The 23,458-nt window shown below is 43.6% G+C and overlaps 7 non-coding genes across 7 annotated transcripts; 1 reads left to right on the plus strand and 6 right to left on the minus strand.

Moving 5' to 3' along the window:
* Positions 1-1,756: 1,756 nt before the first annotated feature.
* trnat-agu (transfer RNA threonine (anticodon AGU)) lies at positions 1,757-1,830 on the minus strand. The gene has a single exon. It is a non-coding gene; the product is annotated as a tRNA-Thr (tRNA).
* Positions 1,831-2,995: 1,165 nt separating this feature from the next.
* Positions 2,996-3,067, minus strand: trnag-ucc (transfer RNA glycine (anticodon UCC)). The gene has a single exon. It is a non-coding gene; the product is annotated as a tRNA-Gly (tRNA).
* Positions 3,068-3,614: 547 nt separating this feature from the next.
* LOC138229489 (U4 spliceosomal RNA) lies at positions 3,615-3,756 on the plus strand. The gene has a single exon (XR_011185900.1). It is a non-coding gene; the product is annotated as a U4 spliceosomal RNA (small nuclear RNA).
* A 1,789-nt stretch (positions 3,757-5,545) lies between these two features.
* trnas-cga (transfer RNA serine (anticodon CGA)) lies at positions 5,546-5,627 on the minus strand. The gene has a single exon. It is a non-coding gene; the product is annotated as a tRNA-Ser (tRNA).
* Positions 5,628-6,829: 1,202 nt separating this feature from the next.
* Positions 6,830-6,911, minus strand: trnas-gcu (transfer RNA serine (anticodon GCU)). The gene has a single exon. It is a non-coding gene; the product is annotated as a tRNA-Ser (tRNA).
* A 594-nt stretch (positions 6,912-7,505) lies between these two features.
* LOC138229583 (U5 spliceosomal RNA) lies at positions 7,506-7,622 on the minus strand. The gene has a single exon (XR_011185993.1). It is a non-coding gene; the product is annotated as a U5 spliceosomal RNA (small nuclear RNA).
* Positions 7,623-8,015: 393 nt separating this feature from the next.
* LOC138229594 (U5 spliceosomal RNA) lies at positions 8,016-8,129 on the minus strand. The gene has a single exon (XR_011186004.1). It is a non-coding gene; the product is annotated as a U5 spliceosomal RNA (small nuclear RNA).
* Positions 8,130-23,458: the final 15,329 nt, after the last annotated feature.

Raw genomic sequence — 23,458 nt, forward strand, 5'->3', positions numbered from 1 at the left:
ACAGCGGCCTCTTGCTCAGGGCCGCTGGAATGCAGGTAGATTCTTTTCAACATGTTTTTACATAATATGTTGTAACAATGATTTCAAAAAGAAACTACAGAAGCCTTACAGATTAAAAATATCTCACCTTGCCGATGTGTCTTCAGGCTTCCCATGTACAAAAAGGCCCAAGGACTCTAGCAGTCTTACAACCACTATCCTGTTTGCCTCACCAGACACGATCTCTATTCTGTGGTAATCCACGATGACCCCGTTCTTCAGGTGATTCATCATGTCCTCCCTCGCCTGTTGAGAGGCCATCCTGATCTCTTCTGCCGTGGCGTGCTTCATACATGCCCTCTTCAAGTGAGTAGGAAGCTGATCAAAAGTATTCAGGCACATCTTGCACACCAGGGGAATCCTCGCGGGTTTCCTTTGAAAATAAATAATACCATCTGTGTATAGAAACAAGCTAAGACTGATTTCTTAAATTATCCTTAAAATTCTCTCTTATAGTTTGAGCATAATGATTTTATTGCATTTATATAAGAATTGCTCATTGCTCCAAAATAAATAATGGTTTCATAAAAAAGTGAACACTTACTTGGTCTCAGTCACAGACTTTCCAATAGAAGCCATTGTGGAGTTCAGCAACTGCAGGTCCTAGAAGTGGGGAAGGAATTTTAAAAGAGAAATTGAATTACAATACAGAAGGAATGGCTGAGGGATCACTGAAATATATATATATACAAATTCCAAAGACTGAGTCCATATAGAAACACCTACCTTTCATTTTCAGTATAAGAAAAAAAAAACATTATCTTCCAAAGCATCATAAAATTGTCCCTTCTTCCAGACTCTACTTCTCTCTTGTAGTAGTACAGCAGACCTTTCCAGGTGAGCAGATCACAGAGTCCGAAATGAGCTTCCTCCATCAAGCAAAGTACCTGAACATGACTCTGTCTTCATAAAAGCGCCCCTGTAATAAAGAAATTAAATCCAAAATCAAGAGGGCAGTTGCCTACTGAAATACAAGAAGTCATCAATTTTAACCTAGCAACACATTAAAGGCTGCATCTATACAAGTACGATTCTAGAAATGCTCACCAGATTACGTTTTAAGAAGGAACTGCGCCTCAGGTTCCGCCGAGATCTTAACTCGGATGGCAGGATTCAGAGTCCGGAGTGTGGACTGATGGCGCACGGAGCGTCCACATACTGTGGATCCCTCAGTGATCTTCCGCGTATTCAAACCGCCAGCGTGTGACTCCCCTGTCCCCGTGACCTCATTGCTCTGCTCTCTCCTCTGTGCAGCCGAGCCCAACTCACGGTAAAGTGAAAAAAAAGATGCCCTCAACGTGAGATTTACTCTGGAGAGAGGATAGATGTTACCTTTTTATCATTGAACAGGATGTATGTGATGTGGCGACTAGGTTCAATTTTGTGTCCTCTTTAAAAGATTAAGGACTGGGGTGAGCGTGATTTACCAACCTTTCAGCTAAGAACCCGACGTGCGCACCGTTTAAGCTGCATAGACTCGGTCGATTAACTCGTCTCCGTTAGCAGGGTTAAGGTTAAAGAAAAAAAAACATTGCTGACTTCTTTTTTTTTTGCCAGCCGCTAGCGCTGATTAGCAAGGTTTGTATTTCATGTTTTGCAAGTTGCATCCATTTTAAGAAAAACAAGTCGCGTTAAAGATAGGAAATGAATACTTGCAAGTCTAGCCGTAGGTGGTTGTCCGTAAGGACCAGTTCTGTTTGAGAAGACAGAACAAAGAAGGCACTGCTGAGATTCAAACCCAGGATCTCCTGTTTACTAGGCAGGCGCTTTAACCAACTCAGCCACAGCGCCCCGGGAGCACTGTCCTTTTGCAGCTACTTGGACACACCACTCAGACACATCTGCATTCGGTGTGTGCTCCGCCTGCTCGCTGAGCAAGTTGCCACCTTTACATACAACAGCAACATTGACACCAAGAGAAAGATTGACAAATGGCTTTTATCTGGAACTTTTCATGTGCAAGGAGCTCAATGTGCTTTCTGTGTACAACAGGGCCACTGAACTCCACACTGGCCACTGAACCACAGCAGTGGCTTGCTGGCTTGACATCTCCCGAGGAAAATGTTGAAATCGCATGTGGAACAGGAAAATGACCCTCGAGTACGAGGGAAAAAAAAGAAAAAGATCATCTGGAGCGCGCCAACCCATGTCCGGACAGCCCAGTTTCGTCGACAAGGTGGCTGAATGTAAGGCGATGGACTGCTAATCCATTGTGCTCTGCAGGCATGGGTTCCCATTCTCATCGCTCTCCATGTCTGACACGTGTGCCTGTTCGACGTTGGCCTTCCTGTCGTTTGCTCCGGTGCTAGAGCTGTAAATTTTCTAGCGGTGGCTGAACATGGTATAGTAGGCTAACGTCGGTATCGAGCAGTGACAGTAACAGTACTTACTGCGCCCCATAAGAAATCGTTTGTCCCTGTTCAAAAGAGATTGTGCGATGTCCTGCGGGGTTCGCAAAGCAAACCTTTGACAGTTTGAAAAGAGGAATTTATTCTGCTTCCTGTGCGTGCAGTAGTTACAAAGTTGAACGTCTTTACACAATCTGCTGCAGTTTTCAGTGGGCGGGCTTTGTCAGATGGCTTGGAAAAACGCACTGTGTTTCGGCTCGGGAAACATCATGAGCAGTGTCCTGCATGTTTTCTGTGTATAGCTGTCTTTTAACGCATACAGAATTCATTCGAAATCATTGATTTCTCCAATTAACAAGGGTCCCTTTTTGAACCTGCCAGAAGCATTCTTTCAATGTAACAGATTTACTCCGGGGAAAGGCAGCATGACATTGAGAGTAGCTCAAGCTTTCAGCACCCATATCGGACTGCGTGTATGCAGACACTGCTCAGAATCCCCTGTAAGATTCTCCTTCAATTCCGTTTTGCAGTGCTTTAGCTCTTTCAAAAGGCTTCGCTTTGCTAGTCACAATCCAAGGCTCATGACAGCATTTGAAACCAATCGCCACTGCGTCGGCCGGGAATCGAACCCGGGTCAACTGCTTGGAAGGCAGCTATGCTCACCACTATACCACCAACGCATGCCCACAGGAGCCCTGCAGGACACCACCAGAGAATGCTCACGATTTCGGAAGCTGTCTCCGGGACGTGCTGATTCCACACATCCTGAATAAATCATGATATTGTTAGTTAAACGCCACAGATTGTGTTTGTCCGTTCGTGTCAGTCGTCCTGCAGCCACGGGAAGTGGGACACAAATATGCTGCAATGCTTTCAAGACGTTAGGATTTGTTTGTGTAACATCCGAGAAGAGTACTTGTGGCTTGAATGTGAACTGTACGTGCCCGCCCCCTTTCCTCTGTAGTGCATGAGTTCCTCCCGGCATGCCCTTCGTCATTGTTCTGTCATCTTGTATTTAAAGGGTTGTATTTCTGCTGCAGAAAATAAGCAATGGTTTTCTCACAACGCCCTTTGTTCCCAACGAAGCCCTTGTCTGTCATGAAATTCTTCAAAACCTCAAGCTAGACGAAGAAGAAGACGACAAATATGAAGCGTTACCGCAACGACATGCCATGAGACGATCGATAACGATTTCAATAGGATCCCCGCGGTTGCCTGGCAACCGTCAGCTTTGCGCAGTGGCAGTATCGTAGCCTGTGAGGTTTAGCCGAGGCGCAATTATTGCTAGTTGAAAACTTTTCCCAATACCCCGCTTCCGCCGGTTTGCAATACAATCGGCGAAAGCGATTTTTGACAGTCTCGTCAGAGACTGAGCAAGGTGTTTAAAGACAGATTTGGTCATGGTGACATCATGGTAGAAAGAAACGAGCTTGTTACGTCTCAACAGAAATGCTCTTTAGCTCTTTCAGCGTTATGCAGAGAACAGCGTCTGTCGAGATCACTTTTGAGTCAGCGCGAAACGCCGTGTGCTGTCAATTTGATTTCATATTGCTCGTAGCGGCGCCCGGCTTTTGTCTGTCAAACGTTAGGTTGCGCTTCTTCATGCTGTATCGTCGGCATGAGTGAAGCTTTTTAAACGTCTGTACTTACTGCGCCCCATAAGAAATCGTTTCCCTGTAGCTCACCCTCATCCGGGTACTGACCTGGCTCACACCTGCTTAGCTTCAGTGGGTTTTCAGTTGCGAGTTGCAAGGGGATGCAAGTGATGGAGCCGCTCGCTGCAAAAGCCACTGCATTGGCCTGGAATCGAACCCGAGCCTCCCGCGTGGCAAGCGAGAATTCTACCACTGAACCACCAATGCTCAGTGCCTGAGCCTTCAAAAAAGATGCTTTTTTGGTGCTCTGTGCAAAAAGCGTCGACATGCTTCCAGCTCCAAAATGCCATTCGCGGACGCTGAAGAATTTATTTCCAAGGCAGCGGGTACAAGCGATTTGGCGTTTTAAAACCACCAGGAACAGTAAAGAGGAGCACTTCTTTGCTTGCGCCGGAACACAACGACAGGAGGCGGACAACGTAGTTGGAAGGATTCGGAGCTGCGCGGGGAGACCCCAATGGATTTCTAGTTCATCGCCTTAACCACTCGGCCACGACTACAGCAAGCCCTGCCGCCGCTGCGTTGTTGCTAAAATCTGACCTGGACCGCGAGGCGCCGACGGAAGCCTATTTCAAAGTCGTTCTCCGTTTCAAAAAAACATTTCCAAAATACAAGCCTTGCAGACAGACACGCCTCAGAGGACTTAAGGGTGGCTTCATGTCGGAATGATAAAGTCTCCCCGGACATGAAAATGCCACTTTGTTACACACAAAAAAAGAATCAACAACAGAGAAATGCCCACAAGCATTTCAAAAGCCGCACCATGCCGCACTTGAAATAGCTCTTACGTTAGTGGTAGACGCAGGAATCGCCTTTTTATTTACGCTCTTACCAACGCGATGGAAAGCAAAACAAAGCAAAGCAGAGCAAAACAAAACGAACAAACGAAAACCCTCATGTCCCGCACTTGCATATAACGCCATTACGTGCCCAAGCGGTATTGTACGTCATCCTAGCACTGCACCCCCTTGGCGTACGGTATATGGGAACGAGCACACGCCACGAATCATCTCGAATCAGTCCCTACAGCTGTAAGGCGCCTTGAAGCGTGCACCCCCAACATTCTTCTTTGCGCATCTGTGAAAGGTAAACTCTTGAGCAAACTCTAAACCAGCTCTAAGGAAACTAATCCGATTAGACGTTACTTTGACTCATCTTTTTACGCTCAGTGCTGGATTGCTCAAACTCCAGCTAGGGTTAGGGTTAGCATTCCCACGCTACTTAGACACTTTGTTTACGCTCAGTGCTGGATTTTGGGAAAATAACTGGAGCCTCACATATACAAACAACACACTTGTCTGTCGGCACTATGTGGCAGCGTTGCATGACAACCCCTCTCACCACGGAAAGGAACCTAACAGCTTTGGTAAGAGAGGAGAATTACCTGAAGAACTGCTTTCCATGGAAGCAGGACCAAGCGATGTAGCATTTTTATAGTACCAGGAAAGGAGAAGCGGCACTTCGCCTTTACCGCACAGGCACAAGGCGACGTGCGGCAGACGCCATAGTCGGCAGGACTCGAACCTGACCGGGGAGTCCCCAATGGATTTCGAGTCCATCGCCTTAACTACTCGGCCACGACTACAGCGAGCACACCACCTCCGCATTCCTCCTATAATCTAACACGGAGTGCGAGGTGGCTGCGGAAACTTTATTAAAGTCGCTCTCCGTTAAAAAAAAAATACCTTTCACAAGATACATGCCGGCAGACAGACACGCCTCAGAGGGTTTAAGGCTGGCTTCACGTTCAAATGATAAAGTCTCCCCGTCCGGATGTCAAAATGCAACTTTGGCAGACAGAAAAAACATCAACAAACCACAAATGTGGACAAGGATTTTACAAGCTGCACCACACTGCACTTTCAAAAGCATTTACATTCCTGTTAGACGCAGGAATTGCCTTTGATTTGCGCGCTTACGAACGCCATGGAAAACGAAACAAAACTAAAGCCCTCAGCTCCTGCACTTGATTATAATGCCATTACGTGTCGAAGCAGTAATTTACGTCATCCTACCACTGCAACACGGGGAATAGAGGGAAATGAGCACACGCTACGAATCGTCTCAATCACTCCCTAGAGTCCTAAGGCGCATTGAAGGGTGTACCCCCATCATTAATCGTTGCGCCTCTGTGAAAGGAAAGCTCTTGAGCAGTCTTTGAAACAGCTCGGATGAAACACTTGATTGCTTCCATGTGCATCTGGAGCCCATTTCTTATTTTCACTTCACGCCCATTAAAGCATTTCTAAAACAGGAGATTCGCGCTTGGGAATGCGCCCTGCCTTACAAATAAAACAGGTCTACGGGTCTGAAACCCGCTCCACGGAAAACAGTTCTGTTGCGCTTTTGATCAAAGGGAGATTCGCTGTTCTTACTTTTTGATGACATAACACCCAAAGGGGCTTCTTTGGAGCTGGATTTCAACCAGCATCCTAAAGTTTCTTGGCGGTATCCTTTACAGTCCTCTGTTCGGTCGACAAGGGACAGAAGGGGGCAGCTTTCCTCACACATACAGTGCAATGTACTGTAGTGTTCCCGTTCATTGAATTCGCAGTTCTGCATCAGACCTCTAACTCGTTTCCTTAGCTTGGATTTAAGCCACGAAGCAGGCTTCTACTGTATAAACATCTAGAGGAATGACAAACTGTCATCCTGAGAGACTGTCAAAAATCGCTTTCTCCGTTTGCGTTGCAAATAAGTGAAAACGCGGTCTCAACCCAGAGCCAACGTTAGCCTACTATACCATGTTCAGCCACCGCTAGAAAATGTACGGCTCTAGTACCGGAGCGACAAGGATGGGATTCGAACCCACGCGTGCAGTGCACAATGGATTAGCAGTCCATCGCCTTAACCACTCGGCCACCTCGTCGAGGAAACTGGGCTGTCCGGACATGGGTTGGCACGCTCTGGACATGGGTTGGCACGCTCCAGATGATCTTTTTCTTTTTTTTCCCTCGTACTCGAGGGTCATTTTCCTGTTCCACATGCGATTTCAACATTTTTCTTGGGAGATGTCAAGCCAGCAAGCCACTGCTGTGGTTCAGTGGCCAGTGTGGAGTTCAGTGGCCCTGTTTATTATGCCTAATAAACAGGAGATCCTGGGTGATCCTAGATGATTGCAAGCCGTACAGCCTCCGCCATGCTTCCCAGGTGGGATGAGGTTTTGGAGTTGGTATGCAGTGTTTTGTTATCTCCAAACATAACGCTGTGCACATTTACCAACAAGTTCAGCTTTTGTCACGTCTGTCCACAGAACATTGTTCCAGGAGTTGCTCTGGAACATCCACGTGGTCTTTAGCAAACTTGAAAGGGGCAGTGGGGGCAGACACTTCCCGCCCCCCAAAAGAAAAGAGCGCCAATCAGACAGGCGGAGACCAAGGACTCGCAGAGCAGACAACCACAATCACCATAACAAGAGCGATTGTGAGCGGTTTTGTTTTCTCTCTTTGACCAGCCCAGCTGCGCCCCACCCGAAAGCAGGGAAGCACAAAAATTGCATGGAACTCATTCATGCTCCTCTCCACTGAAATCTTTAGTAAAAGGCGAAAGATTTGTATGAAATGAATAGAAACCAGAGTGCGTGGCTGCACAGCTGCAGGAGCCCAGGCCGCCTTCAAGGCCTCTGCCCTGCCGGTCGTGGTTGGCAATGCACCTGGCCTTTCAAACGAGCCAGTGGGGTCCGTTCAGCTCCGGGCTCATCGCCTGCGGCTCTCGGCTTGCGGGCGTGCCCAATCCGTGCGATAACTCGGAAAGCACCCGGCCACACTGTGCCGGAAACGACGCACTCTGGGAAGCCGCTTTGCAAAGCGAGGTCCCAAGATCCCCTGCGGCCGGACACTTCCCGCCCCCCAAAGAAGAGAGCGGCAATCAGACGGGCAGAGACCGAGGACTCGCAGAGCAGACAACCACAATCGCCATAACAAGAGCGATTGTGAGCGGTTTTGTTTTCTCTCTTTGACCAGCCCAGCTGCAACCACCCGAAGGCAGGGAAGCACAAAAATTGCACGGAACTCATTCATGCTCCTCTCTACGGAAATCTTTAGCAAAAGGCGAAAGATTTGTACGAAATGAAGAGAAACCAGAGCGCTTGGCTGCACAGCTGCAGGAGCCCAGGCCGCTTTCAAGGCCTCTGCCCTGCCGGTCGTGGTTGGCAATGCACCTGGCCTTACAAACGGGCCAGTGGGGCCCGTTCAGCTCCGGGCTCATCGCCTGCGGCTCTTGGCTTGCGGCCGTGCCCAATCCGTGCAATAACTCGGAAAACACCTGGCCATACTATGCCAGAAACGATGCACTCTGCTACAATATGATTGCTACATATCTGCATTTGTTGGTTTTTAAGGAGTAAGAGTGCAGGGAGTTTAAACCTGCGATCCAGTGTGTTGAAGTATTTCACAACACTACCCCTAGCACATCTGGAAATAAATCCTCATAATGATTATTGCCCTGGGCATGTACCATAAAATCAGTGAGCATATATATATATATTACTGTGTTGAAGCTAGAGACACAGAATAACTGCAAACACATCCTAAATACAGTGTTCCTGCACCTTTGACCTCATCCAGAATGTATCCTTTTTTGAAAGGGATTGCTGTCAGAATGCACAACTGAATCCCAAACAGAATCTCTAGTCAAATATGATCATTTGTGAAACAGGCAAATGAGTCTCTCAGGTGCCCATTGCTCATTTTCCGACACATTTATGCAATACTTTCACCATGCATTGAGCAATAGGGATTAAAGACACCACAGGTAAGGTTTTCGCGTTGAGCAATAGGGATTAAAGATACCAGATGTAAGGTTTAAAAGTGATTCTGAGGTGCAACACATCAGCTAGGCATCTGAAATGCGGGGTTTGAGAGCCCTTCAGGGAACACCGTACCCTAAAGGTACCAGAAGTCCACTAGTATAAGCATTAAGTCACTGTCACCCCTGTTACAATGTGATTGCTACATATCTTCATTTCTTTGGTTTTTAAGGAGTAAGAGTGCAGGGGGTCTAAATCTGCGATCCAGTGTGTTGAAGTATTTCACAACACTACCTGTAGCCCGTCTGGAAATAAATCCTCATTCTGATTATTGCCCTGGGCATGTACAAATAAATCACTGAGCATATATATATATATATCACTGTGTTGAAGCTAGAGACCTGTATGTATAATATGATGCTAAAATGTTATTTTCACATATATTAATGTAATAAATGATTGCTTATGCTTTATAAACAAATCTAATTAAAATAAAAGCTTACGTTTTGTATTTATCTTGTACCATAGAACATGATTTTCTTTGTATTTCAAGCCCACAAAGTGTCCAAATGACGCACTACATAATATAAGGAAGATTATCACATGCATATCGGTATTATCTTTCTTATGAAAATGCATTCCTTTCATTACCTTTTACTTTTTAAAATGAACTCAAATTGTGTATAATGTAATAATTTAAGTAGAATAGATTCTAATAATATAAAGATCCAGTGTATTGCACTGGCCTGGTCAGCCTGGCCTGGGGGATGGTGCACATAGCACTTTCAGTGCTGGAGGTGTTAATGGTGGAGGTGTTGGAGAGTGATAGCTGTGTGGGATGGGTGGGTGAGTAGCTGTTGTGGGTTGTAGCTTTTCCTTTGCAGCTTGTCCTATACCTTCCTCCTGTAGGCGTCCTTGCTCTCTCTCAACTTCTGTTTTAGCTCCCATCATGTAATGATGAACATGATTTACATGATATAAGGAAGATTATCACATGCATATCGGTATTATCTTCCTCATGAATATGCATTCCTTTCATTACCTTTTAATTTTTAAAATGAACTCAAGTTGTGTATAATGTAATAATTTAAGTAGAATAGATGCTAATAATATAATGATCCAGTGTGTTGCACTACTTCACTGCTTCACTGCTCTATGCCGTCTGGAAATAAATCCTCAGACTGCTTACTGCTCTGGGCTTGTACCAATAAATTACAGGAGCACATCTATATATCACTGCGTTGAAGCAGGGGACACACAATCACTGCAAACACATCCTAAATACAGTGTTCCAGCACCATTGACCTCATCCAGAACGTATCATTTCTTGAAAGGGATTGCTGTCCGAATGCACATCTGAATCCCAAACAGAATCTCTAGTAAAATAAGATCATTTGTGAAACAGGTAAATGACGGTCTCAGGGGCCCATTCCTCATTCTCAAGACACATCTATGCAGTACGTACACCATGCATTGAGCAATAGGGATTAAAGACACCACAGGTAAGGTTAGAAGTCATTCTGACTATATTCTAAAATATTGGACTCATATTCTTATGATGGCAGTCACTTATGATAGTGACAGAGACGCTGTGTTGTAAAAGGGCGCTGTCTTCTGGATGAGATGTAAAACAGAGGTCATTGCGAGCTGAAAAACACGTTTTGAAAAGTGTGCTTTTCCTGCCCCAGAAGTTAAATGGGGGTGACCAAAGTTGCCCAAACGTGTTTATTTCTGCTGAAAAACCCGTTTTGACAACTTCTGCACAGTGGGGTTAAGGGCTGACTCAGTGGGCTCTTCTGAGCCAGACAGTTACATTGGGATTCAACAGTCTGAAAAAACGTGTTTATTTCGAGCTGAAAAACACCTTTTGAAAAGTGTGCTGTTCCTGCCCCAGAAGTTACATGGGGGTGTCCAAAGTTGCCCAAACATGTTTATTTCTGCTGAAAAACACGTTTTGACAACTTCTGCACACTGGGGTTAAGGGCTGACTCAGTGGGCTCTAATGAGCCAGGCAGTTACATTGGGATTCCAAGGTTTGAAAAAACACGTTTATTTCGAGCTGAAAAACAAGTTTTGAAAAGTGTGCTTTTCCTGCCCCAGAAGTTAAATAGGGTTGACCAAAGTTGCCCAAACATGTTTATTTCTCTGTCACTATGCTGGGGAATTGGGACCCGCACAGACCTCAGGGTGAACGCCCCCCCGCCGGCACCATTAACACCGCTTCCAGCTGGAAGCTTTGTTTTTCCCTGTAGCTCACCCTCATCCGGGTACTGACCTGGCTCACACCTGCTTAGCTTCAGTGGGTTTTCAGTTGCGAGTTGCAAGGGGATGCAAGTGATGGAGCCGCTCGCTGCAAAAGCCACTGCATTGGCCGGGAACCGAACCCAAGCCTCCCGTGTGGCAGGCGAGAATTCTACCACTGAACCACCAATGCTCAGTGCCTGGGCCTTCAAAAAAGACGCTTTTTTGGTGCTCTGTGCAAAACGCGTCGACATCTGCAAAATGCCATTCGCAGACGCTGAAGAACTTAATTCCAAGGCAGCGGGTACAAGCGATTTGGCCTTTTAAAACCACCAGGAACAGCGAAGAGGCGCACTTCTTTGCTTGCACCGGAACACAACAACAGGAGGCAGACAACGTAGTCGACAGGATTCGAACCTGCGGGGAGAGACCCCAATGGATTTCTAGTCCATCGCCTTAACCAACCGGCCATGACTACAGAAATCCCCGCCGCCGCTGCGTTCTTGCTACAATCTTACCTGGATCGGGAGGCGCCGGCAGAAGCCTATTTCAAAGTCGTTCTCCGTTTCAAAAAAACATTTCCAAAATACAAGCCTTGCAGACAGACACGCCTCAGAGGACTTAAGGGTGGCTTCATGTCGGAATGATAAAGTCTCCCCGTCCGGACATGAAAATGCCACTTTGTTACACACAAAAAAATAATCAACAACAGAGAAATGCCCACAAGCATTTGAAAAGCCGCACCACGTCGCACTTGAAATAGCTCTTACGTTAGTGATAGACGCAGGAATCGCCTTTTTATTTACGCTCTTACCAACGCGATGGAAAGCAAAACAAAGCAAAGCAGAGCAAAACAAAACGAACAAACGAAAACCCTCACGTCCCGCACTTGCATATAACGCTGTTACGTGCCCAAGCGGTATTGTACGTCATCGTAGCACTGCACCCCGGTGCGTACGGTATATGGGAACGAGCACACGCCAGGAATCGTCTCGAATCACTCCCTACAGCTGTAAGGCGCCTTGAAGCATGCACCCCCAACATTCTTTTTTGCGCATCTGTGAAAGGTAAACTCTTGAGCAAACTCTGAACCAGCTCAAAGGAAACTAATCTGATTAGACGTTACTTTGACTCATCCTTTAAGGGACCCTTGTTAATTGGAGAAATCAAGGATTTCGAATGAGTTCTGTATGCGTTAAAAGACAGCTATACACAGAAAACATGCAGGACACTGCTCATGATGTTTCCCAAGCCGAAACACAGTGCGTTTTCCCAAGCCATCTGACAAAGCTCACCCACTGAAAACTGTAGCAGATCGTGTAAAGACGTTCAACTTTGTAACTACTGCACGTTCAGGAAGCAGAATAAATTCCTCTTTTCAAACTGTCAAAGGTTTGCTTTGCGAATGGTGCAGGACATCGCACAATCTCTTTTGAACGGGGACAAATGATTTCTTATGGGGCGCAGTAAGTACAGACGTTTAAAAAGCTCCACTCATGCCAACGATGCAGCATGAAGAAGCGCAACCTAAAGTTTGCATTCCTAGCACTGTTGCAACCTAGCACTGTTGCATTCCCTGCATCAGTAGCTAAGAGAATATCATTTACGACTCATGTTAATGCAGTTTCAGAAACCAAACTGAAATTTCTCAAGTATATTATTTGAATCCAGATACGATTGACATTGGGCAACAACTATTCTCTCAAAACTTTTAGATTGAAATGGGACCTTTGAGACAGGCCTGTAGTTGTTAAGAACTTGTGGATCCAAATTTGACTTCTTAAGGAGCGGTCTAACAACCGCTACCTTAAATTGATCAGGTACAACGCCTGACGCAAGCGATGCATTCATCATACTAATTATAGGTCCTGCCAGTCCTTCAAGGGAATCTTTGACTAGCTGAGTGGGGATGGGATCTAGCGAACAGGTGGTTGACTTTGTCTTACGTCTGTGTTTCTGAGTCCACCATAAGAAGAAATCTGAACAGGAGTGGTGATCATGCGAGGTCACCACGGAGGAAACCACTGCTCTCCCCCCCAAAAAAACCACCACTGCCCCTCTCACGTTTGCTAAAGACCACATGGATGTTCCACAGCAACTCCTGGAACAATGTTCTGTGGACAGACGTGACAAAGGTTGAACTTGTTGGTAAATGTGCACAGCGTTATGTTTGGAGATAACAAAACACTGCATACCAACTCCAAAACCTCATCCCACTTGGAAAGCATGGCGGAGGCTGTACGGCTTGCAATCATCGAGAATCACCCAGGCTCACCCAGCATCTCCTGTTTACTAGGCAGGCGCTTTAACCAACTAAGCCACAGTGCCCCAGGAGTGCCGTCCTTTTGCAGCCACTTGGACACACCACTCAGACACATCTGCATTCGGTGTGTGCTCCGCCTGCTCGCTGAGCAAGTTGCCACCTTTACATACAATAGCAACATCGACACCAAGAGAAAGGATGACAAATGGCTTTTATCTGGAACTTTTCATGTCCAAGGAGCTCAATGTGCTTTCTGTGTACAACAGGGCCACTGAACTCCACACTGGCCACTGAACCACAGCAGTGGCTTGCTGGCTTGACATCTCCCAAGAAAATGTTGAAATCGCATGTGGAACAGGAAAATGACCCTCGAGTACGAGGGAAAAAAATGAAAAAGATCATCTGGAGCGTGCCAGCTCATGTCCGGACAGCCCAGTTTCCTTGACGAGGCGATGGCAATGGACTGTTAATCTATTGTGCTCTGCACGCATGAGTTCGAATCCCATCCTAGTCGCTCTCCATGTCTGACACGTGTGCCGTTCGACATTGGCCCTCCTGTCGTTTGCTCCGGTACTAGAGCCGAAAATTTTCTAGCGGTGGCTGAACATGGTATCGAGCGTAGGCTAACGTCGGTATCGAGCAGTAACAGTATTTACGTGCCGCTGCTGCCAAGTGGCTCTGGGTTGAGATTGCGTTTTCACTTACTTGCAACACAAACGGAGAAATCGATTTTTGACAGTCTTTCGAGAGACTGCGCTAGGTGTTTAGGCATAGACTTTGTCAGTTCCCCCTGGGATGATGGCCTCTCAAATAGTTTGTGATTCCTCTAGACCTTTATACAGTAGAAGCCTGCTTCGTGGCTTAAATCCAAGCTAAGGAAACGAGTTAGCGGTCTGTTACGACCCCAAGTGTCTAGGGGTAAAGGGGTGTATCATTTAGGATAATTCTTTTGGAAGCAGGGGGATTCTGGTGAGGGACTAGGAAGCGTGATAAGGGTAAGGAACTAGAGTGGTGCCAAAGAAAAGAAAATAAACAAAATGGAGCTGGCAAGGACAGTGAGGGAAAGCTAATCTGACTACAAAAGAAACCCCGAAACACACGGTCTTCGGCGTCTTCAACACCCTAGCTAACCTGCACTGACTACCCAAAACCATACAAGACAAATGGCACTCACCCGTACTAAACTAGCGTACTAATACAAAGTCAACTAAGTGTGTAAAGTGTACCCAACAACCTAAACTAACCTTATATACAAAAGTTCACACAAAAACACAAGTGAACCAGGAATACAAATAAGGGAAAACAAGAGTAATAAACAGGAGCAGGGTACAAAAGAACACAAAAGTTGAACATGTAACACTGGGGCAAGGGAATGACAAAACAAGGAAGAACACACAAACAAATGAAAGTATAAAGAAACTAATGTAAACCAACAAAACAACAAAGCCGAAGCTGTACGAAAATACACAAACACAAAGCAAAACAAACCAACAAACGAAGCCGAAGGAATAACAAGAAGCAAAGCGAAGCAAAGCGAAGCGAAAACCAAAACCGAACGGGACCGAAGTCAAACGAAAGGCCTCTTCTTTCTGAAAGCCTCCATGTTATATAGTGAATAAGATGTGTTCTGATTGGCTGAGGGCTGTTTGATGATGACATCATATTGAAACAGTGGTGTGATGGTTGGCCAATGGGGAAGGGAGAACAATCAAGGGTCAACAGTGTGGACATAACACAAAAAACACACACAGAACACACACTGGGACGTAACACCCCCACCCATAAAAACAAACATCTAATGTTTGGACAATGAAGACAAAACCAATCAAACAATATGCTATACTCTACCCCCAGCCAGGTCATTTCCAAGAATAAGAGTTACCCCTTTAACAGGTAGCGAAGGACGTACCCCAACTCTAACAAATCCAGTAACTAAACCACATTGTAGATGTACACAGTAGTGTAGTGTAAAGGCACTTTCATAAAACCCATTTCGATGCCTTGAACTAATACACTCGAACCACAGATAGATTTATCAGACAAAGGCAGTGCATCCACAACAATAAATGACTGGGCTGCTCCAGTATCTCTTAATATTGGAATTGTTTTCTGGTCTTCTGGTTTACCTGTTAGCGAAACGAATCCTTCCATAATAAATGGTTCATAACTAGGGTCAGGGAGACTGTTTTCACTAGACAAAGGAATAGCAGAACGGGAAACACAAACCCAGCACTCTTAGGTTGTTGCTGTTGCTGCTGCTTACGTTTTAGGGCCAAACAATCTGCAATTATATGACCTCTCTTGTGACAATAAAAACATTCACGCTCCTCTTTAGAACGTGAGGAACTAGTTTTTACTGGGGGAGACTGAGACTGGGAACTTAGAGTAGACAAAGTCTTCTCCGCACGCACAGACATGAAAACATTCTTATGAGTGAGCACGAACTCATCTGCCAAAACAGCGACTTGCGATAAAGTAGTTACTTTTTGCTCATTCAAATACACAACAATGCGTTCAGGCAAACAGTTCTTAAATTCCTCTAAGAGCATTAACTCACGCAATGAGTTAAAGTCCCTCACTTTACTGGCTACAACCCATTTATCAAAGAGAGTGCCCTTCTCTCTAGCAAATTCAACAAATGTCTGGTCTGACACTTTACGATGATTTCTGAAGCGTTGTCTATAAGCCTCAGGAACTAATTCATAAGCCCGTAAGATAGCAGCTTTCACAGTATTGTAATTCAAACTTTCTTCTAAAGAAAGTGTAGAACAAACTTCCTGAGCTTTGCCCACTAATCTACACTGCAAAAGCAGTGACCAAACCTCCTTAGGCCAACGAAGTGATGTGGCAATTCGCTCGAATGCACCAAAGTACGAATCAACTTCCGTCTCCCTAAACAGAGGAACTAAAGCAATGTGCTTACTTACATCAAAGGTGGTAGAGAGTGGATCTTGCAAAGGAGACACGCTAGAGGCCTCGGAGTGGGTCGGCTGCACAGCAGGAGCATTCTTTCGTGCTTCTAGCTCAAGCTGTCGGAGCTTAACCTCTTTCTCCGCCTCGATCTCCATCTTACGAATTGCAAGGCGCAATTCAAATTCTGCCTGGCGTACTTGGGCTTTTTCCTGCGCCTCCATGTGCAAGCGGGCCAAATGAACTTTCAGGCGAGTATCGCTTTTTGACCCGGTGGAGACCGGAGAGAACGGTTCAAAGGGAGGCAAGGTGGCCTTGACCTCAGCCTCCACTAAGTCTTCAGCCACCCCCTGCACCTCGTCCTGTTCTTCCACCACCATAGCAGGTTTAGCAGCAGCCCCAGGAGAACCGGCATACCTGCTCGTTAATGCAATGACCTCTAACTCTACCAACCTATCCATCACAGCTCTCTTGACGTCCCTTTTAAGAGCTTGCGTCGAAACCTGAATCTGGAAGTAATCAGCAATTTGGAGCAATTCGTCCTTCCTACACTTATCCAGCTGCTCAAAGGAAGGTTCCTCCACAAACTTTCGCAAATCAAAAGTAGCCATAACTACAGTACCTTGCCAAAACACAATCCACAAATCAAAATCCTGTACCAACACCAAAATTCTGCAACACAAAAAAAAATCCTTAGGACGGGAATTTGATATCCCGGACGAGCCCCCAATAATGTTACGACCCCAAGTGTCTAGGGGAAAAGGGGTGTAACATTTAGGATAATTCTTTTGGAAGCAGATGGGTTTTGGTGAGGGACTAGGAAGCGTGATAAGGGTAAGGAACTAGAGTGGTGCCAAAGAAAAGAAAATAACAAACAAAATGGAGCTGGCTAGGACAGTGAGGGAAAGCTAATCCGACTACAAAAGAAAACGAGAAACACACGGTCTTCTGCGTCTTCAACACCCTAGTTAACCTGCACTGACTACCCAAAACCATACAAGACAAATGGCACTCACCCGTACTAAACTAGTGTACTAATACAAAATTAACTAAGTGTGTAAGTGTACCCAACAACCTAAACTAACCTTATATACAAAAGTTCACACAAAAACACAAGTGAACCAGGAATACAAATAAGGAAAAACAAGAGTAATCAACAGGACAGGGTACAAAAGAACACATACAGATGCAGCCATTCAAAATGGGTGAGGTATTTCACGGCATACCGCGGTGGGCGTGTCACAGTATCACGCAGTATCACGCGGTATCACGTGTGTCACCTGTGTCACGTGACTAACTATCCGGCGTCGCCTTGTAAAACCGCCAGGGGGAGCTTAACCTCTCATGTACAGCATTTGAGCCTTTAATTTTGAACTGTGTATTACAGCATGTTAATCATCAGTCATTAAAATGTTGGTATATATTATGAAAGCAAGATTGCTCAGTTGGACAAAAGTACACAACCTACCTTCATCAGAAATATTTATGCATCAAAGCCTTTACTGAAGATATTACTAATAGTATTGATAATGGATGACTTTGGACAAGCTGTATACTCAAAGTATAATTTCTTTAGCACATTTGTACAAGCACTTGGAATCTGTCCAAGCCATACTTTGTCAGGCATTTTGTTTTACTTCAACGGGGCATAAAAACTTCCTTGCTTTTAACAGGGCGTTTCATAATTTCTAGCAACGAAAATGATTTAAAATGCGACACCTATCATTCAACTAGAGCTTAAAATATCACAAGGAAAAATACACACCGGTATTCCATTTCTCCCTAAACATTGTAAGCTTCGAAGTCTTTAACTAACGTGATACCGGAGTCAACCAGCATACTTTTAGAATTTGATTAAAAGGGAATATAATATGGAATCGCGTATCTAAAGAATTTAATAACGGTATGATTATATCCGTGTACTGCGGCAGGACTGTGTAAGGCTGTTTCGCCTGCCTGATCATGCGAGCTGTCTTGTAGCCTACTGGTCTAGGTGCGTGACTACCAGCTGGCAGGTTGTGTGTTCGAATCCAGCTGGTGCTGGACTTTTCATTTTTATTTATTTATTTTTTAATCGCGTAACATAAACATATTACCGTATGCAAACTGTACTGTATACAGTATGTATATGTATATTTAATGTCTTAACTGTGCCCGTTTAATTGAATTTAAAAAAAATATTTAACACGAACATGAAGCTGTTTACATGTTCCGCCTGAGAACAGTCACCCGTTGCTACCCAACGCAGAATGGTGATTGGCTGACACCATCTGACACCCCTCTGATTGGAGAAAAAAGACGTGCTGGTGTGCTATACCAGGAAGAGGATTTCTTTCAATTCTAAACGTGTATTTTAAAAGTTTAAGAAGTAAAAACCTTACAGCGTACACAGATTTCTAAACTGATCAGGATCGTTATCTTTGTCTCATGCATAATAATGTTCACCGCTCTGTCCAGCAAATTAATAATAAACTTTATTTTATATAGCTTTTTAAACGAATAATTAGATTGCTCATAAACCTAATCACTTGCTTTTTCTTTTTATTTATGCTCAGATTTCAACTATAGATCGTATTATTAATAACCATAATAACAACCAACCAACAAAAACAACCATATAAACATAATGGTGGTGCTGGACCTTCCAGTTTTATTTATTTATTTTTTAATCGCGTAACATAAACATATTACCGTATGCAAACTGTACTGTATACAATATGTATATGTATATTTAATGTCTTAACTGTGCCCGTTTAAGTATTGAATATTCATATCTAATTTTACCACTGAAGGGAAATCTTAACATAAACATACAGTATATGGCTGCTCTCGGTACTTTAAAGAAAAAAATACGCACCAGTATTCCATTTCTCCCTAAACATTGTAAGCTTCGAATGAAACCACTAAATAAAGACATAAATATAGAAATCTTAAGATTTGTTTTATTTAATGTTGGTAGCAGGATGAACTGTCAGAGTGTATATTTTGTCGCAAAGTTGCTACAAGATGTTAACAGTGAAAAAGGTATTTAGAAATGAGTTATTTCAAGATGAAAAAGAAAACATACACGAAACATGGTTTCATTACGACCAGAATCGGTCTTGAGATATTTTTAACTTGATTTACAGTATTTGAGAGGTATGTCTTAACACCGATACTACAGTGCTTAAGTACTGCTCACGTATATGTTTCTAGGTTTATATTATGCATTTCATACGGTCAAATTACTTTTGAACAACTAATAAGAAGCGCCAAACGGTATGCGTTTTAGTTTCGTTTTGTGCTGGAACCCGTGGATTGATTAGAGATATCAAGTACATACAAGTCATTTTTTAAATGTTGTAGTTCGTCTTGAAAAAATGTTACGAGTACATCATCTATCAACAATTACACAGGTTCTGTTTCCATATTGCGGATTTTGGTTAGGTACAGTATTATCAAATCCAGTGGCGCTGTGTGTTACTTTACTGAGTCCCAATCTGTGATTGAAACCTGTAAAACCGGTTTAATTCGTCACAGCCAGCACTCTTCAGGTGTGAGGGTCTTCTGCTCAGAATGAAACGCTAAAATGTTTGTGTATATTCTAATGGTAGTGGGGGCAGGGTGTGTGGGAACAGGTTTGTTCTTCACACCTGAAACATTTTCTCTGAAAGGATTTTCTTAGCAGTTTAACCGATCTTGTTACAGCATATTACAGTTTACTATTATTAACCATATTAATTTTAAGTGCTTAATGTAAAATCTTGTAAAAATATATTTTCATTGTTCAAATATACATTAATATACATTAAGTCTGACTATCATATAATAAGTTAAATACAAAACTAAAGAAAAAATAGGGTTAAATATAATTCAAAATATTTTGCTAACAATGTTAACTGTTTATGAATAATAAAATGTATTAACTAAGGAGTAGGATGGCACAGTTGTTAGTATGTTTTTTGTTTTGTTTCTTTTTCATAAATACAACAGTAGTACCTGATGTCTCAGTGGCTTTCAAAATTAAATTATGCATGCAAACCTGTGAACTAGAAAGATAACTAAGATTTTAATACTAATTAAATGACCGCGGGCACTTCCCACCCCCCTACATTCTCAGAGTAGAACAGACTAACCTTCTAATGAAAGACGGTCCACCCCCCACGGACAGGAAAAGTGCCCACAGGCACTTAAACTTAATATGGTCAGTAACGGTAAACAGTAACATGGTAAGAAGGAGCACGTACAAACGTTTTCGAAATAACCACATGTAAGACTCTGATCCTAAAAATGTTTAGGGAGAAAGTGGAATACTGGTGTGCTTCCAGAAGAATCAGTATGGCTCAGAGATTAAAACTTCACAGACATTAACGAAGAGCATAACGCGTGTACTGTATACACTGCAAGTACAACCCAACTCTCTGCAGGAGTGCTGGCTGTGACGAATTGAACCGGTTTCACGGGTATTTTCAAAGTAGGAGGCGAGATTTCCAGCGAAAGACACCCCCCCTCAAAAACCCAGTAAATACAGTACTTACTAGTTAAAGGCTAGGCTCCCGACTACGGCGAAAGGAACCCTTCTTTCATTAGAAGACAATGAACATATTTTAGCCCTGAATGAATTAATAGCAAACATGGTTTACATAAAAGACATTTTTCCAAGAAAGTTTAGCCTTTGTCACTAATGAAACCACTAAATAAAGACATAAATAGAAAAATCTTAAGATTTTTAAAATACATGACTTTGCTAAAATTTATTTGAAAATAAAAACAATTACAACCGCCAGGGGAGAGAGAGAACAGGGGAGGGATGTTGGTTTTGCATAAGGGGCGGGGCTATGGAAAGTAGGTATGTTTGGGAATGTGTAGTTACATGTTCTGGCTGTTTGTGAATTATCGTTGTTGAGTATGGAGTGTTGAGGTATTGATTTTGTGTAATGCTTTATGTTGAAAATTGAGGTGGATTTTGTTTATGATAAACAGGATAAACTGGGATGGGAGGAAGGTTTGGTTTTGCATAAGGGGCGGGATTATGATAATTGGAGGACTTTGCGAGTGTAAAATGGTTTGATTATTTGATTTTGTATTGTGGTTGTTATCTATGTTTTTGGTTGGTATTATGTTTATATGGTTGTTTTTGTTGGTTGGTTGTTATTATGGTTATTAATAATACGATCTATAGTTGAAATCTGAGCATAAATAAAAAGAAAAAGCAAGTGATTAGGTTTATGAGCAATCTAATTACTTATTCGTTTAAAAAGCTATATAAAATAAAGTTTATTATTAATTTGCTGGACAGAGCGGTGAACATTATTATGCATGAGACAAAGATAACGATCCTGATCAGTTTAGAAATCTGTGTACGCTGTAAGGTTTTTACTTCTTAAACTTTTAAAATACACGTTTAGAATTGAAAGAAATCCTCTTCCTGGTATAGCACACCAGCACGTCTTTTTTCTCCAATCAGAGGGGTGTCAGATGGTGTCAGCCAATCACCATTCTGCGTTGGGTAGCAACGGGTGACTGTTCTCAGGCGGAACATGTAAACAGCTTCATGTTCGTGTTAAATATTTTTTTTAAATTCAATTAAACGGGCACAGTTAAGACATTAAATATACATATACATACTGTATACAGTACAGTTTGCATACGGTAATATGTTTATGTTACGCGATTAAAAAATAAATAAATAAAAATGAAAAGTCCAGCACCAGCTGGATTCGAACACACAACCTGCCAGCTGGTAGTCACGCACCTAGACCAGTAGGCTACAAGACAGCTCGCATGATCAGGCAGGCGAAACAGCCTTACACAGTCCTGCCGCAGTACACGGATATAATCATACCGTTATTAAATTCTTTAGATACGCGATTCCATATTATATTCCCTTTTAATCAAATTCTAAAAGTATGCTGGTTGACTCCGGTATCACGTTAGTTAAAGACTTCGAAGCTTACAATGTTTAGGGAGAAATGGAATACTGATGCGTATTTTTTTCTTTAAAGTACCAAGACCAGCCATATACTGTATGTTTACGTTCCAAAATTAATATCGTTTATGGCCTTCACACGCGTTACAGTATGCTCCTATTCTTTTTATGCTCAGCTACTAAGATTTCCCTTCAGTGGTAAAATTCAATATCTACAACGGGCACAGTAAAGACGTTTACAGTACAGTAAGTCTTTCTACGACAGACCAATGGACCACGAGTGCCCCTGTCGGTCAACCAATCACGCACCGCAGTATCGCGTGTCATCTTACCTGCGGTATCTGTACTGCGGTGTCTGTACCGCGCACTTTGAATGGCTGCATCTGTAAGTTGAACATGTAACACTTGGGCAAGGTAAAGACAAATCAAGGATGAACACACAAACAAACAAAAGTACAAAGAAACTAACGTAAAACCAACAAAACAACAAAGCCGAAGCTATACGAAAATACACAAACACAAAGCAAAACAAACCAACAAACGAAGCCGAAGCAATAACAAGAAGCGAAGCGAAGCGAAGCGAAAACCAAAACCGAACGGGACCGAAGTCAAACAAAAGGCCTTTTCTTTCTGAAAGCCTCCATGTTATATAGTGAATAAAATGTGTTCTGATTGGCTGAAGGCTGATTGATGATGACATCATATTGAAACAGTGGTGTGATGGTTGGCCAATGGGGAAGGGAGAACAATCAAGGGTCAGCAGTGTGGACATAACAGAAAAACACACAGAACACACACTGGGACGTAACAGTGCCGGCGGGGGGGCGCTCACCCTGAGGTCTGTGCGGGTCCCAATGCATAGTGACGGAGACGCTGTGTTGTAAAAGGGTGCTGTCCTTTGGATGAGATGTAAAACCGAGGTCACAGCGCTCTGTGGTCATTAAAAATGACCACCAAAACCTTTGACAAAAGCTCTTGGTAATTGATGATCTTCAATAATGCTCCTCCTTTAGGTACATTTTAAATCAGCTGAAAAATGCTGTGAAATGGGGGGGCACTTCAGGCCAGTGTAGGATTTGGGTTACAAGAACCATGAAACTGCATGAGAAAGCCCGTACACTGAATTACACAGCTTTCTATTCAAAGGAGGACAAAAGAAATTCCCTGAGTTCGATTTTTTGCAGCACAGAGAGGACCACTGTCGTGAGGCCGGTTAGCTCAGTGGGTTAGAGCGTGGTGCTAGTGACGCCAAGGTTGTGGGTTCGAGCCCTGTACGGGCCAGGTCCATTTCTCCTCTCTTACCAAAGCTGTTAGGTTCCTTTCCGTGGTGAGATGGGTTGTCATGCA

This window comes from Lepisosteus oculatus, unplaced genomic scaffold (assembly GCF_040954835.1).
Source record: "Lepisosteus oculatus isolate fLepOcu1 unplaced genomic scaffold, fLepOcu1.hap2 HAP2_SCAFFOLD_45, whole genome shotgun sequence".
NCBI classification, from domain to species: domain Eukaryota; kingdom Metazoa; phylum Chordata; class Actinopteri; order Semionotiformes; family Lepisosteidae; genus Lepisosteus; species Lepisosteus oculatus.